General features: G+C 46.6%; 1 non-coding gene across 1 annotated transcript; it reads left to right on the forward strand.

Moving 5' to 3' along the window:
- Positions 1-10,329: 10,329 nt before the first annotated feature.
- On the forward strand, positions 10,330-10,402 carry TRNAR-ACG (transfer RNA arginine (anticodon ACG)). The gene has a single exon. It is a non-coding gene; the product is annotated as a tRNA-Arg (tRNA).
- The last annotated feature ends 2,563 nt before the right edge of the window (positions 10,403-12,965 follow it).

Consider the following 12,965-nt stretch of genomic DNA (forward strand, 5'->3'; position numbering starts at 1 on the left):
TTCCAATAGAGACAAGTAGTTTCAGAAACAGTTGCCTTTTGAGACCGATATTTTTCCACTCAACATATACATTTGTCTTAGTATGCCTCATCCCTGATGATAGGCCATGTGCGGCCAGTATTTGGAGACCTTCTAAAAACAGTCTGAGAGACGGTTTCAGATCTCCAGGAAAACAAGGATGAGCACAGGGGGTAACAACGTTTTTCAAAATTTCATTTTGCACATACAAAATCACAGCAGCAGGGGCAAGCTCAAAGCATTTCTAAGGGTAAGTCACTGGGAAGGCATCAAACATACAGGAGCACAGGATTTCAGGGACAAGCTACAAAGACCAGAGGGATGATGTCTGCCCTTCTCTTTTGAGTAGGAGATGGACACTTACCTGAGCTGAATTGTCCTCAAAAGCGGCCTTCTCTGGGCTTATCCATGTTCAAAGAGCTCCCATGGTTTGCAGTAAACAGTCAGAAATGTGGGATAAAAGAGCAGATCAACTAGATTATAATTTGTCTTCCAGATTCATCAGTGGTACAAACACAAATGATAGCAGACAAGCCTCGAAGATTTGGATTAAAAGACTCTGAAACAGGAGGAGTCCATGGATAAATTCCATCAGGGAGTCACCTCCCCACATCATGGTTCTGCCATTCAGAACACCAAGCCATGGGGTCGCTGCTCCCGGATGCCTGCGTGGGAGAAGAAGGGTCCCATGTCTTCCTGCTGCCCTCCAGCAATGCCAGCAGGCCAACATGGACCGGAGTGTCACCCAGCTTGAGGGGCCACATGGAAACAGAAAGCCCTTACAACAGAAAGCCCTGGTTTCCACACAGTCCTCGAGATCAGAATGAGAAATAGTGGTCGGGTTATACTCTTCAGGCAGGCAGGGTGACCCCAAACGGTGATTCAAAACAAGGTGTTTATAGCCTCTCCTGCAATTATCTGTTTTCTCAAAAGTCTCAAAATCAGTGAGCCAGTGCTGTGGAAAAATAAACATTAGATTAGCCATTCAGGATCTCCCTGAGCCGTACACAACTTTATGAGCCCAGAGGATCCCAAATCCTCATCCTTTGAACACATTACTTCTAGAAGGAGACTGTATTTCACACAAAAGACGTGGAAGTATGTTCAAAGTACTGTATGGAGAAAGCACTGCATGTGGGGGAGAAATAGCCCTGCACTACCGCCTGCCTAAAAATAGGTCCTTATCAGGGCTTCGGGGACAAGTTTCACAGATAACAGGCACAGACTGGCTTTTCCACATCCCCAGATATGCCCTGCAGTGAGAATGGGACATGAATGAAGAAAGGATATAAATAAAACAAAACCAGTTAGCAAAATGGGAGAACCGCACTTTCTCTTGAAAACAAGTGACCAAGTGCTTTAGTGTTTTAACACAGTCCTCTGTTTTTCAAATACAGCCATGATGCCTTAATGCTTTCCCCTCTATCACAGTGTCGTATAGCAGCCTGTTTGTAAATCACCACCAAATGTCTCCTCTGCTACCAGAGAGGAAGGTCCGATGTCTCCTTTCCGAGTTCCTGCATTTATGGAGTAATACACGTATTTAGTGCTGGGTTAGCAGTGGAGGAGTCAGTACGTTGACATTGGGGCTGGACAAAGGTGACAAGCAATGGCAGTGCTAGGGGGCTTCTTGAGCACACCAGAGTTTAAGGGATATGCAGTTGCAGAGGCTTAACAGTAGGAATTTTACCTGAGGAAAAGATCTCATTTCTGCTTTAGCCTTAACAGGCCATAGTGCTCCCTTTAAAGCCCACTACCATAACCCCTAGCTCTGTCATTAGGAAAGCAGAGTGATGCTCAGTAGAGAAGTGACTCGCGTTCCACAGCACAGACCCAGCTCAGGCTTCCTAGCTGGCGTCAGCTCATCACCTCGCAGAGATACAGTCCTGACCCAGTATCATATTTCTCCCTAGCCTTAGTCCGCTCAACATTAGCCACTCTCGATGCTATTTCAGTACATCCCCTACATAGCTCAGCTGGCAGAGCAGAGGAGTGCGGGTATTCTTTTCTCCGGGACAATGCTTAGGTCTGTAGTTCACAGGGGAGACTAGTTTTAAGAGTTACACTCAGCAAGTGACTTTATACCACGTTAGAGACCTGCTGAGACTCCATCCTAGCTTCCTAAGCTGATCTAGGTTATATTATCATCCATGCCCATCTTGAGGGTCGCTCCTCCAGGACAGGATAGAGAGTAAGTGCTAGAAGACAAAGGATCGAATATTATGGCATTACAGTAAAGGAAAAACATGGAGCAGAGAGTGGGTAGTGGGCTGGAAAGTTTTCAGACAGCAAGACATCATCTGACTTGATGATGTCAAATCATCATAGCAGTGGTGGCACCTCTCTCCTTTAGTTTTTTTTCTGTCCGCTGTCTTTCAGACTTCTGATATCCTGTCATTTCTTTCTTTGCCCTGTAAATGCTCTTTAGGTGTATAGCAAAACCAGCATGACTATTCATTTCTGAGTGCCAATGCCTTTTTTTCTTTCAAGTCAGATTAGAAGAGCAAATTTGCCTTTTAGACATTTTCCAGCTTATTTATTTCCTCAACTCCCTCACGTGAGATTCATGTGAGTGTACAGGGGCACAGTGCATGAGAGAGTGAGATGCAGGTGTTTGCAATGACAACAACAGCCGGGAAAAGTGCCTTCAAGCACGGCAGGAGTTGAATGAATGGATTTTAAGGTATGAGCAGGAATGCTATCCACAGTGACATCACGTTCACTGTACCAACCAACAGTCTAGCGTCCTTTTGAATTATCCTTTTAGGAAGCATCTCAAGCACGTGAGCCCACATCCACACACATGCTGTTGCATCCCCCTCTCCAATCAGGCACCCCCAAGTCCTTCTCCATAGGGCTGCTCTCAATCACATCATCCCCCATCATGTACCAAAACTACGGATTGCCCCAACCCAGGTGTAGGACCTTACACCTGGGCTTGTTGAACTTCATGAGATCCACACAGGCCCATTTATCCAGCCTGTCCAGGTCACTCTGGATGACATCCCTTCATTCTGGTGTGGCAAGTGCACCACTCAGCTTGGTGTCATCTGCAAACGTGCTGAGCATGCATTCAGTCTTGCTGTCTATATCATTGATGAAGCACAGACACAGGCCCACCACAGACCCCTGAAGGACACCACTTGTCAAGGACAAGGACACCACTCGTCAAGGATCTCCAAATGGATATCAAGCCATTGATCACTACTCTCTGAATACAACCATCCAACCAATTTCTTATTGACCAAAGAGTCCAGACATCAAATCCATATTTCTCCAGTTTAGAGAGAAGGATGTTGTGTGGGACCATGTCAAAGGCTTCACAGAAGTTCAGACAGATCACACCTGTTGGTTTTCCCATGTCCACTACTCTGGTAACCCCATCATAGAAAGCCACTGGGTTGGTCATCCAGGAATTGCCCTTGGTGAAGCCGTGCTGGCTGCCACTAATCACCTCCATGTCCTCCATGTGCTTTAGTATAGCTTCTAGGAGGATCTGTTCCATGATCTTCCCAGGCACAGAGGAGAGGCTGACAGGTTGGTAGTTCCCAGGGTCATCTTTTCTACCCTTTTTAAAAATGCAGACAATGTCACCCTTCTTCCAGTCACCAGGGGCTTCTCCTGACTGCCATGATTTTTCAAATATCATGGAGAGCGGCCTGGCAAGCACATCGGCCAATTCCTTCAGCACTCTGGGATGCATCTCATCAGGCCCCATAGACTTATATATGTTCAGGTTTCTCAGGTGGTCATGAACCTGATCCTCCCCTACAGTGGGAGGGGCTTTACCTCCCTGGTTCCCATCTTTTTGCAATCTGATATCACGATCTGTGAAGAAGACAAAGAGTTTTGGGCTTTCTTTCTCCCCATCCCAAATTCTCCCTCTGCCTCCACCTTAACCAGCCAAGCAGAGCTTGTCATCAGCCCTCCTGGTGACCCCAGCTATCAGCAGGCTGCTCTGGCATTTTGTGCAAGGGAAGGGATGTGATCTATCTGGAATGGATATGATCTATCTGGAATGGATGTGATCTATCTGGACTTCTGTAAAGCCTTTGACAGTCCCTCACAACAACCTTCTCTCTAAATTGGAGAGATATGGATTTGATGGGTGGACAGTACGGTGGATAAGAAACTGGTTGGATGGTCGTATTCAAAGAGTAGTGGTCAATAGCTCAAAGTCCAGATGGAGATCTGTGACAAGTGGTGTCTGGGACCAGTGCTGTTTAATATCTTCATCAATGATGTAGACAGTGAGGTTGAGTGCACCCTCAGCAAGTTTGCGGATAACACCAAGCTGAGTGGTGTAGTTGCCACACCAGAAGGACTGGATGACATCCAGAGAGACCTGGACAGGCTGGAGAAGTGGGCCTCTGAGAACCCCATGAGGTTCAACAAGGCCAAGTATAAGGTCCTGCACCTGGGTCGGTGCAATCCATGGTTTCAGCACACAATGGGAGATGACATGCTTGAGAGCAGCCCTGCAGAGAAGGACTTGGGGGTGCTGGTCGATGAGAAGCTTTACATGAGCCGGCAATGTGCACTCACAGCCCAGAAGGCCAACCGTGTCCTGGGCTGCATCAAAAGAAGCGTGGCCAGCAGGTTGAGAGAAGTGATTCGGCCCATCTATTCCTCTCTTGTGAGACCTCATCTGGAATACTGTCTCCAGTTCTGGAATCCTCAATGTAAGGATATGGAGCTGTTGGAACGTCTACAAAGATGATTGGAGGGCTGCAACACCTTCTCTATGAGGACAGGCTGAGAGAGTTGGGCTTGTTCAGGCTGGAGAAGGCTCAGAGGAGATCTTATAGCGACCTTCCAGTACCTGAAGGGGCTACAGGAAAGCTGGAGAGGGACTGTTCACAAAGGCTTGTAGTCATAGGACGAGGGAGAATGGGTATGAACTGGAGAGGGGCAGATTTAGACTGGACATTAGGAAGAATTTCTTCACCATGAGAGTGGTGAAACACTGGAATAGGTTGCCCAGGCAATTTGTGGCTGCCCCATCCCTGGAGGTGTTCAAGGCCAGGTTGGACGGGGCCTTGGGCAGCCTGATCTAGTGGAATGTCCCTGCCCATGGGCAGGGGGTTGGAACTGGATGATCTTTAAGCTCCCTTCCAACCCTAACTATTCTATGATTCTATGATTCTAAGAATGCTGCTAGGACCCAGCGATGCCTGACGTCCCTTGTTCTACCACTGCAATCAAGAAGCCAGAAAAACTGGCACTGCCAATCCTATATTCCCCTACCACAGCTGCTCTTTGGAGAAGGGAGCAGGATTGAGGATGTGTATCTTCAGGGTGCAGGGAAGGGCTGGGATGTGGTGGCAAAACAGAGTGCAGGATCGGTGCCAGAGCTGCAATGTGCTTCTCTTACCACAGCATATAGAGTCGCGCTGCTAATGAAGCACATAGTTGACTACATGTAGTCTGCAAGAAAGAAAAGGTGGTGCAAAGTCAGTCCTCTGATGGATCTGCGTATTGCAAGTTTTGCCTCCTCATATCACTTGTGTTGCTGTTTTTCCAATGCTGTGCGGTCAGATCTCCGTTGTCTCTATCCCATTGCATGCATGGAGGGAATCTTGCTTCAGGGAGTCCTTGGGATATGACAGGCTGGAGCAGTACACGGCGTGTTTCTGCTGCTTTTGATAATCCTAAAGACTATAATGCAAATATGAGAGGAGTAATGATAGATTTATGTACATGTAGACTACAAATTCCATCTCTTCCTAGTAATTGTTCTAAAGCACTTCACAGCAAGGCGACAGCTTTGCAACACCATCACTTTGTGGAGAAATTTGTATTCAAGGTGCCTTTTAGGCCTCGGTTCCCCATATCTCAGAATGATGCATCTGCTACTTGCCACCACACTGCTGGGACTGGGGCCGCTGCAGGTTTCTGCCAGGAGCCCCTCTCAGGATTGCATCTCTCATCCTCTGATAGCTCAGCTCTCAGGGTGGAGGGTTGTGGTGCTTTCAAAGTAATCCTTAGTCATTGGTTCCAATTCCAGCTCAAAGGAGAGTGTTGGGGTGGGCTTTTTTTGTGGGCAGTGAGGTTCCTCCCTGTCTCTGGGCTTCTTATTGGACTCCTGACAGACGCATTGAAGAACCTCAGGAGCTGAGCCCAGGGCCAGTCTCTCACTCCACACTAAATGGTGTTCCAGATAACCTCTGGCAGCAGACGATGCCTCTGCCATCCCTGACCCCATCAGAGGTACTCACCAGAGACCTCACTCCTGCAGCCAAAACGGGGCAGGTATGTGCACTCCAGAGAATGTGCCAAGGATCCTGACATGTGTTGGGTGACCACAGTTCACTGAAACCTTCAGCAAGCAATGCCAATGGGCAACCAGTAACACTGAAATCCCATTCAATCATGGACAAATGAAGCAAAACCTCAAATAAATCCATGACAAAACAATGTATATGCATCTAAAATATATTTTATTTATGGAATACTTTAAAAAGCCTAGTAGACTCCTACACTTACTCACCTAAATCAGAAAGACATCTCACCTGTCACCAGCCATTGTGCAGATGATTGCCCTGAGAAGGTACAGTGCTTCCTTAAAAGCTTCCTCTGCATGTCTTAACTCTGACTACATTCATTGGGCTGCTCCTGATATGTAGGGTTTCACAGCAAATTTATTGGGCCGCTCGCAGACTTTAATCTGAAATATGTCCAGACTGGCTGCTCATTCCCAGGAACTGAAGTCACCTATTGTTTACTTCCAGTGTGAATCAAAGGGCTCTTTATCAAGCCAAGTGTCACCCAGCCAGGCATGAAGAAGGTGATAACTCTCGTATCCTTCCTCTGTTGACTCCTTCACATGTTCCTGTGTGAAATGCTCTTTATGCCAAGCCTCACAGGTTGTACCAGGCAGGAAATAAAACATCTGAAGGGGCCAACATGTAGGTCAGGAAGCTCCACCTTTTCCATCTTGATGAAGACATTTTTATCCTTTCCCTCATTTTACAGCTGGTGAGTGTTCCTGAGGGAAGCATGCCCATCCAGCGTGTGAGAGGCAGCAGGATCAGTGCCTCTGCTTTCAGAGCCCTGGCTGATGTTGTCTGCACTCTTTTCCTGTCCCAGTGTGTGGCAGGAGCTCTGCAGGGGGCAGAAAAGTGCTGGACCATTTTTTTCCAGGATAGGGAGGAAACTGTGCTGCCAGCAGGCAAACGGGTATCTCTGTGTGGTCCCTGTGTGAGACCACTTTGTAAAACTGGAAAGAGAAAGTTTGCAAAGGGAAGTGGAAGATGCAAAGGGAAAAAGACATGATATCAGCATAAGAAAGAGGTCAGCACACAGCAGTCCCTGGTTGTCCTCTGCTTCCTTAAACCGATTCCCTAAAGCCCAGCAGAACCCCTCCACCTCCTCTTCTACTTCACAACACCACAGCAACCTGCTTTTCCTCCTTCCCACATCAATCTTCAGCTCCCTCTACCCACTGCCATGAAGGGAATGGACCATCTCACCCTTTCTTGGGAAAGACAAATCTTGCAAACCAAGGAGCAGCCTCTGCTCCAGTGGGTAGAAACTACTTTCCTTGTTCCTGATAACAGGCTGCCCAGGGAGGTGGTCGAGTCGCCTTCCCTGGAGGTGTTTAAGGAACGGGTGGATGAAGTGCTTAGGGACATGGTTTAGGGAGTGTTAGGAATAGTTGGACTCGATGATCCAATGGGTCCTTTCCAACCTTGTGATTCTGTGATTCTGTGATTCTGTGATCCCAGAACCACCTCGAAGCAAGACATTCCCTCCAAACCAAGGCTGACTAGGCACACACGCTTTGCTGTGTGCCCACCAGAGTAACGATGACAAGACACGGCAAAGAAGGTCGATATTGTTAGAGAACAAAAAATTTAAAATGAAAAAAAAAAAAAAAGAAAATTGTGGCATTAAGGCATCGAGCCTTTCCCATGTTAGCACACTCTTAGCACTTGAGCCAACGTACTGTTATCTGGCCAGGTAATGCTAAATGAACGAAATAATCTTATATTTTGCAAAGAGAAAGGGCCAATGTGTCTTCTGGGAAGGGAAGAAATAGGAGGAGCTCCATGCTAAAGCAGTGGACATCTCTGGAAGGGAAGCATTTGGGTTTTAGGAGGAATCTAGACATGAGAGGCATTTTGTTCCCTCGCTAGGAAATACTTCTTGGTCAACACAGCCTGAGGTGTAAGGTGTGGAGGAAGATAGGTTCTCTGCTCCTCCCTGCATCAAGACTGCCTTCGGCAAAATGTCTGGATATGAGGGAATGGCCTTGCTGATTTAATCTTCAAAGCCAGTAAATGAAGTCTGATTTTCTCTCATTTCTCCACCTACCTCTTTCATAAGTTTATCTATCTTGGCACATGTGAGTAAATGTTTTTATTTGCTTTTTGCCTTAACCTGTCTTGAATTAAATATGATTTCAGTGTAATTGGATACTAATGACTTGTTCCTTGCCAAAGGATGTGGTAAATCTCTATGCAGAGCTTGGGGCACCTTACAAGCACTCTGGATTGCTAGCTTGTTCTCCATAGTATCCAAAGCATTACTGCGTGTGCCTTCCTTCAGCTGCACGCTCCCCCTGGACAGACCACAGCCAAGAGGGGAGAAGTGTCTTCTAGAGATGTATCACTCCTTCCTATTTCCAGTTCTTACCTGTATTTACTCCCTCTGCCTTCCACTAGACTGACTTCCCAGCTCTGGCTCCGGCTTCCTCTAGGCATGAGAATGATTCCCTGCTTGACCAAGGCTTTGCCTCAAATCATTATTCTTGGCTGCAGCCCTCTCCAAGTTTCAAGCAGGGCCCACGTCTCTGGGACATGTTTTCTGACTTGCAGGGCACCACAACACAGATATTCTTGTATATAGAACATGCTTCATTAGCCAAAACTGAGTGTCTTTGCTCAGAGCAATTCTGTTAGAAGTGCATGGAAATCTTTTCTAACACCATCCTTCATCCCATCATCACAGTAGGGGTAATGTTCCTGGGATCTCTGAGCAAATAGGTGGGAACCCTCTATCCTGCCTGGTCTAGGCATGCGGTGGATCATAGGTGCAAGTCCAAGCTGCCCAACTAGAAAAAGGCGCTACCTCCACCCCTGCAAACTCCTATTTGCAATTACATTCTTCCTGTTGCTACATGCCCGGCAGCCATTTGGACACACTCACTCTCTTTCATTCACTTTGTGGTTTTTCAAGATTAATTCAGGGGAAAGAACCAAAACTCATCTGCAGAAGAGGAGGCATTTGCAAGTCTCTGCTTATGAAAGAGCTGCTCCAGTCTATGTGTACCTCTCTACACCAGCCTGCAGCAATCAGGAGGAATTTGGCCTTGTCTTCACCACCCACCTTACTAGCACCTGCAAAAAAAACCCCAAAGAGAATAAAAAAGAAAATGAAGAGAGCGTGGAAATAACAGATTGAAAGTAAGGTATCTGCGGACGCAGAAAACCTCTCACCTACTGTGTACCTTCTCCACTTCTCACACCTTGCTCCCACTCAATGTCTTCTGCTTTGTTGTTTCAGCACATCCCTCCTCCTTCAGGCTGCAGTTTGACAAGCAACAGCACGCAGCTGAGCTGCTTGCTCTGGCCGGTGGGATGGGGGAGCCTGTGCCTCTTGCTTTCTTCATGCTGGCCCTGGTGGCAAGGTCTGCTCCCATCACTTTTGCACCAGCTGAGCTAATTCACCTCACTGAACACTAGAAACTTACCCACTTCTTTGCTGGGTTATCAAATTGACTCAGGTTATGGGAGTGTCCAGAGACAATCGGAGCAGGGACGAGGCAAAATGTGTAGCTGACCACAGTGGAGAGAAGGAGGAGTGAGGACTTATTACTTTCGAGCAAGGAGCTGCTGAACAGTCTCATCCTTCTTTCAATATAGTCTCAATATCATTGTTGTCCAGTGTATGACACCTTCACTGGCCTGAAAGATGGTTCATGACTTGAAGGAGTGTGCTTACAAGCAAGTCAAGCCAAAAGCTATCACTTATCACAGTAGTATGGCAAAATCAGTGCTGCTGAGGGAGATACAGTAGCAATGCATGTTCAGATAGGGTTGCAGATAGATCTGTCTCTAACAGCTCCTGACATTTTCCCTGGCAGTAGGTTACAAGAATCCCATGCTGCTCCTAAGGAATGGACAAAAGAGCTGTTCATGAGGTTTTACGCTCCCTGATGTCCAAAGCTGGCTAAGTGGGGGGTTTTCACTTGTTTATTTGCCTAATGAAGCTAGAACTAAATATGCAGAATTTGTTTCCAGTAGCCAGGCTCTCTGCTACAGACTTGTTTGCTGGTGTTAGGCTTCAGCAACCCCACGATACCAGTAGGGGCCAGTGGCGCAATGGATAACGCGTCTGACTACGGATCAGAAGATTGTAGGTTCGACTCCTGCCTGGCTCGAAGGTGTACATTTTGCACCCTGGCTTGCCTCATCCATCTGCTTTCCCTCCCAAGTTACCACCCAACCACGCGTCTTTCAAAAGAAAGTTGGAAACCCAAAAGCGTGCATTTCTTCACGAGGGGGGTCCTTTTATAAGGTCACCAGACACGTCTCATGCTCAGCATCCTCAGAGCATTTCAAACTCTGACTCCAAATGGATTTATTTTTCAAAGATCATAGAATTGCTTGGTTGGAAAAGACCTCTTAGATCATTGAGTCCAACCATTCCTAACTGCCACTAAACCATGTCCCCGAGCACCTCATCTACCTGTCTTTTAAATACCTCCAGGGATGGTGACTCAACCCCCACCCCGGGCAGCCTCTGCCAGTGCCCAATGACCCTTTCCATGAAATTTTTTTCCTGATATCCAGCTGAACCTCCCCTGGTGCAGCTTGAGGCCATTCCCCCCTTGTCCTGTCCTCAGTCACTTGGGAGAAGAGGCCAGCTCCCTCCTCTCTGCAACCTCCTTTCAGGTTGTTGTAGAGAGCAATAAGGTCTCCCCTCAGGCTCCTCTTTTCAAGGCTAAACAACTCCAGTTCCCTCAGCTGCTCCTCATAAGACTTGTTCTCCAGCCTCTTCACCAGCTTCGTTGCTCTTCTCTGGACACACTCCAAAGCCCCAACACCCTGCTTGTGGTGAGGGGCCCAGAACTGAATACAGTATTTGAGGTGCGATTATTACATGTTATTACGAGAATCATTATATTACGATACACGATCATTACATGGATCTTTTAGAGGCCCACCAGAAACCTACAGCACTTCAGTTTATTCCCAGCATTTTCCACTTTTCTGCTGTCACACTCAGACTTGGCTGACCCCGGACGACGGCCGCTTCTGCTGTGGAAATAAGACAGGTTTGCCTGCTCCGTGCAACATCCTGGCAAGCAAAAAGTCCTGTCTAAGTTCTTAGGATATCAGCTAAGTAAGCTGCTGTTAGCTGAACACAGAACTGTGTGCTTACAGTATTCAAAATAGATAGTCTGACAGCAGTACCTAAGTCAAGAAAGAATAACATTTCAGGTACTAACAGAATCAGCAAGGATGGTCTCCCATTTCCTGGCATTTCCCACTAATGTAATCAGCAAGACAGATATCTTCTGTGCACATGCCACGTATCTCAAAATGTATCCATCAGCCAGCATCTTGTCATGCAGTAATGTTTTCACTATCTCTCTTTTGGAATCCTCCAGGCAGCCTGGAATTTTTTATCATCATATTCTAAATCTCTGAGATCTATTCTGTCTCAGATTTCTTCATGAGAAGAGACAGCTTTTGCTTGAAATGCAAACAAACCTTTTCCTACAACACAGGAGCTGAAAATTTCTGTTTGTTGGAGCAGTCATCCTCTCGTACCTGTCAGGCCATTTAACAACCCCCATCCATCTGTTTCCCTGCTCTCCGCACGCTGGTGACCCAGCGTATCAGACTGAAATGTCTTATGAATCGGGTTTTTATAATCTCTAACATCTTTCATTGCTAAGTGATGCAGATTATTAAATAGGTACTCACACAGAGCTCGTTATTGGCCCTTGCTGGAGGCCAGGTACAGAAATAATTGAGCACTTCCAGGTGACCAGTCACTAATAATTTGCTCCGAAATGAAGTATTCAGCAAGCTACACTATCGTTCAAGCACTGACTCGGTTCCTGTTGTAGTAAAAAGCATTTAGTACATTTAAATGCATGAGTATGTCCCAGAAAAGTGGGAAGCTGAGCCAAGTAATTACATTAATGTAACAGGATCACAGCTCAAGAGGCAGGATGGTTTCTTAGCATGTAGCAAGTCCTGACATTGGTGCATACATTTTCTGGGGTTTGGGGTTTTTTCTGGCTTTCACTCTGTTGTATTTTTACGTATGTTGTAGGGTTTTTTTTATTTTTTTTTCCCTCTGCCTTCCTTTTCACTGTGTATAGGTAATACACAGTTACACAGAAACTCATGCATGTCAACACTTTCCAGGCAGGTGGGAGGGAAAAAATGTCTTGGCAAAGAAGGTGGGGGAGGCAAAAAGATGGTCCCTTCTGCAGAAAAAACTCTGGATGTGCTTTTATTTTGTGACCTATCCTTTGGGTCAAGGAGAAAGGGGTGCAACGGAATAGGTGAAAAGGAATGAAAGAATTTGCAGGAACTTCTGCTAAAAATAGGAGCAGAGACAATTATACAAGTAGAAGTGAATCTTAACCAAGAGAAAGAATTAGTCCTGTAGCCCTGGATAGACACTGTGCCCTGTCCTGCACAAGGGAGGGGCAAAGAGATGTACTTTTGGACTGTGGATTCAGATTTGACTGCTAGTGTGTGCAAACAGGTATGGATAACGGACATCTAAGGAAATGGATGCCTTCCCTCAGTTTCTGCTGACCAGACTGTTCCCATTCTTTGCCAGGCAGTCTTTTCATGCCCAGATTTCTCCCGAGACAGTTCCTGAGAAGGATGCACTGCACCATACTGACAGAGAGAGGAAAAAAAATGGTTACTGTGTGCATGTCCATATGCATGCACAAAAGCATACCAACTAATAGA

Source organism: Cuculus canorus, chromosome 2 (genome assembly GCF_017976375.1).
Source record: "Cuculus canorus isolate bCucCan1 chromosome 2, bCucCan1.pri, whole genome shotgun sequence".
Taxonomy (NCBI): domain Eukaryota; kingdom Metazoa; phylum Chordata; class Aves; order Cuculiformes; family Cuculidae; genus Cuculus; species Cuculus canorus.